This window comes from Chrysochloris asiatica, unplaced genomic scaffold (assembly GCF_000296735.1).
Source record: "Chrysochloris asiatica unplaced genomic scaffold, ChrAsi1.0 scaffold00258, whole genome shotgun sequence".
Classification (NCBI taxonomy): Eukaryota; Metazoa; Chordata; class Mammalia; order Afrosoricida; family Chrysochloridae; genus Chrysochloris; species Chrysochloris asiatica.
The window spans coordinates 2,622,441-2,626,631 of record NW_006408776.1 but is presented as its reverse complement, the minus strand read 5'-3'; positions in this window follow the sequence as shown (position 1 = coordinate 2,626,631).

The window sequence follows — 4,191 nt, the reverse complement described above, 5'->3', positions numbered from 1 at the left end:
AGTTTTTGTTTTGTTAGGAAAGCAAAAGTACTCATCACAACCCACACTGTGTCTTCAAGACTACAATGTTCTCTACATCTTGAATATGCCCATAGTTTGTTGTTTAGAAGTATAGGGTGGGTTGGTGAATACATGAAAAGGCTTCAAAAAGTTTGTGGAAAGATGGACTTTAAAGGCCAGTGGAATTTTTCCATGAACTTTTTGAGGTCCCCTGATACGTCGGTAAGCTGCTGTCACGTCAGCTCTGAGTCATTGTGACCCACGTGCAGCAGAATGAACATGCTCATTCCTGTGCCATTATGATCCTTGTTAAACTTGAGTCTCTTGTCACAGCCATGTGGATTTCGAGTGGCTTCCAATCCAGGCAACGCATCTTACAGCAATATTCTGTTGTGAGGCATAGAGTTTTCATTGACTAATTTTCATGAGTAGATTTCCAGGCCTGGAATTGACTGGAAGCTCCCCTGAAACCTATCTAGCAGGGTGATGCTGCTGGTATTTGAAACACCAGTAGGATAACTTCCTATAACAAACATAAGCCCCCACAGTATGACCAACCGATAGATGTGCCAGGTAAATATTAATTTTCATTAGCTCAGTAATTCATCTGCCAATGAAAAACTAACTGATTAAAAACGTGGAAGAAGACTCTTTCTACTCCATGGGAATGCCTGAGAGATTCAAGTGTTAGGTGGGTGCATCTGGATACCTCATTAGTCCAGAGCACATCTCTCAAGTCCTTGGCTCTGTCTCCTGGGTGATCTCATTAAAGGCTTTTACACCTGATTGACTCCTAGATACAGAGGTGAATTTGCCATGAAGCTAATGAAGCTTGAGCTCCAGGGCCTCTTGCTTGCTCCTTCCAAGACCCTGACAATACACTGCCGCCAGTTAACTCCAACTCCTAGCGACCCTATAAGAAAGAATCGAACAGAACAGATGCTGTGCATTGTTGTGGGAGCAGACAGCCTCAGCTTTCTCCTGCAAGGCCCTGAGTTGTTGCTGTTGTTGAGTGCCATCGAGTCAGTTCTGACTCACAGTGACCCTGTATAGGGTTTCTGAGGAGTAGCTGGTCAGGTTAAACAGCCAACCTTGTGGTTCAAGATGACCTTGAAGTCCAGCTCATTAACCTGCAGTGCCATACCAGGACTCCCAAGGTCCTGAGAGGGACCCTTAAAATGTGTTAATGTAGTCTCTCTCTCTTTTTTTTTTCCCAAAGCTAATCTATTTTTGCCAAAATCAGTGTAGACCACTACCTCTTTCCACTCCAACTTTCGTTCTAACCACTCCAACTTCCACTTCCATTCTATCATGCCTGCCCTGTGTTTGATGGTCTTAGAGGGCTGTGGGTCTTTTGGGGATCTGGCTAAGAGGAAACTGAATTGAGGATACATCTAGTTTGAGTTTGTTGTTGCTGTTAAGTGTCCCTGTGTAGAGTTTATGGGGAGAGGCTGGTGAGTTTGAACCACCAACTTTTACCTTAGCAGTGCCTCGCCACCCCAAGACTCCAGTTGGAGTGTAATGGGTTACAGTTAGATTGTGGTTTCTTCTGAGCATAGCTAAATTGCTGCTAGTCATCTGTGGTGCTGTAGAATCAGGACTGGGCTGTGAACCACAAAATGGGCAGTTCAGACCTACCAACTGCTCTTTGGAAACCCTATACAGGATTGCTATGAGTCAGAACTGACAAGGGCAATCCCAGTATAGGAATACTTCTCCCAACAAAATTATGAGAAGGAAATATGAGAAATCCAACAGTACATAAGCTTTGCAATATACAAAGCCATAAACTAGTCTGTGCTACACTCTTCCAAACATCTGATTTGTCAAATTATATGTGGAAATTTTATTTTTTTAATTAATGCAGAACCAAAATGACATTTTCTTCTGTTAGATTTTTTTACTGGATAATGCAACGCATGGAGTCCAGGACTGGCGCTGTAGGATCATGCACTGGACCAAAAAGTCAGTTTGAACCTCAAGGTCAGTGGTTCAAACTCACCAGCCGTTCCTTGGAAACCCTATACATGGTCGTTATGGGTCAGAACTAACTCAATGGCAGTTTACAACAACCATGTAACATATACAAGGGGGCTTCCAAAAATTTGTGGAAAAATTCCATTTTCTCATGAAATTTTTGAAGCCCCCCCCTCACAATTATATATGCATCCTACCAATGTTCTTTCTTTCTTTCTCTTTAAAAATTGAGATATGCACAAAACAGAAATGATCAAAATCCCTGTACTGGATTGTGAACCATAAGGTGGGCAGTTCTAGCCCACCAGCTGCTCCATGGGACAAAGATGAGGTTTTCTGCTCTCAAAAAAGATGTATAGTATAATATCGGAAACCCTTTACAGGGTGTATGAGTCAGAATCAATTTGGCAGCACTTAACATCAACACTGTGGTACTATAGAAATACAGAGGGAATGTATTTTAATAGTTCATGTAGGAAAGAGACTTGAAAGAGGTTTTTGCTAATTTTGACAACAATCCTAAAAATTGACGCAATTACAAAGATGAAAGAAACTTTTCTAAACTATAGTTTATAGAAAACAAACACATTTTGATCAATCATGCCAGAGGAAATAATTGAATGTTCTCGTCTTTCTAGAGAAATGATTACAAAGTTATTTTTGTCGTAAAGAATGTATTCAAAAGTTTACAAACAAAAGTGTAGGGAAAATAAAGTCATGTGCATCTTAACTGAGTGACCCTACAGGTAGGAATAGAACTCTGTCCCCAGGGGTCGTCACGTTGTGAACTTTATAGAAGCTGCCCTCCACATCTTTCTCTCATAGAGAAAATAAACTGTAGGTTTGCAGCTGAGTACTTAACCACGGCTCGGCCAGCATTCCCAATAGTGTTCTAAGTATCCGGAAAGCGAGTGGTGTGAAACAGTCAATAAAAGTATGCTGTTTTCCAGGTTGTTTGACATTCATGTTATTTGTCAGTTTTTTATAATTTGTAATTTATTGCTATTTCTCCTCTCATTCGTAATACAAATTCTGTATTTGTAACTTTATATTACCTTTCTTACTTGACTACTTTTTGCTCTTGTTGTTGTTGTTGTTAAGTGCCGTCGAGTTGGTTCTGACCCATAGCGACCCTGAACAGGGTTTCCGAGGCTGTAAATCTTTATGGGAGCAGAAAGCCTCATCTTTCTCCTGCGGAGTAGCTGGTAGGTTCGAACTGCTGACCTTGTGGTTCACAGCCCAATTCGTAACCACTATGCTACCAGAGCTCCTTACTTTTTGCTATTACTTTGTATTATTATGTGAGGCAAACCTACTAACCAAAAGGCTGATGGTTTGAGTCCACCTAGAGACACCTCAAAAGAAAGACTTGTTGATGTGTTACTGAGAAGTCACAGCCAAGAAAGCTGATGCACATAGTCCTGCTCTGACACACATGGGATCACCAACACTGGACATCAACTCAAGGATGACTGGCTTATGTTTGAGTTTGGTTTATGATTTCCTTAAAGAAGGCAGCTATATTGTCTAAACTAGTCCTCACCAAAACTGGATGTGCCCTTACTTAGACATCTGTCAGTGCTTTGCCTCCAGTGAATCTCCCTCGTGTAAACCCATCCTTCTTCCTGCGGTCCTTTGCCGTGGCAGTGCCCTTGTCCTGGGAATCTGGCTTGTTGCCACATAACCTTCATTTCTCCTTACCCTCCCTGCCCCCATTTCACATTTCACCACCCACCCTTATCTCCTACTTTATCTTACATAATCTCACAAACCTCTCCACTTCACAGTGGCACACCTCCCAGTGGAGTGACTTTAGTAGTCTCCAGTGGTGTGCTTCATAATGACCCCAAAGCAGTGTAAGATAAGCACTAGACCTCAAGGTTGGTTTGAACTGTAAGGTCGGCAGTTCAAACTCACCAACCACTCCTCGGAAACCCTATGCAAGGTCGCTATGAGTTAGAACCGACTCAAAAGCACTTAACAACAACAACAAAAGATATCTAGCTCACTGTTGGATAAGCGTTGGATGGCTAACTAAGAGGCTGGCGGTTCAAACCCACCAGCCACTCCTTGGAAATCCTCTACGTGGACACTATGAGTCAGAACCGACTTGACTGCACTTAACAACAACAGTGCCTGGAAAGGGAGTGTGCTGACTCTGGAGGTTATAACCACAAAGTCCACGGTTCAAGATCACCAGCTGCTCCGTGGAGA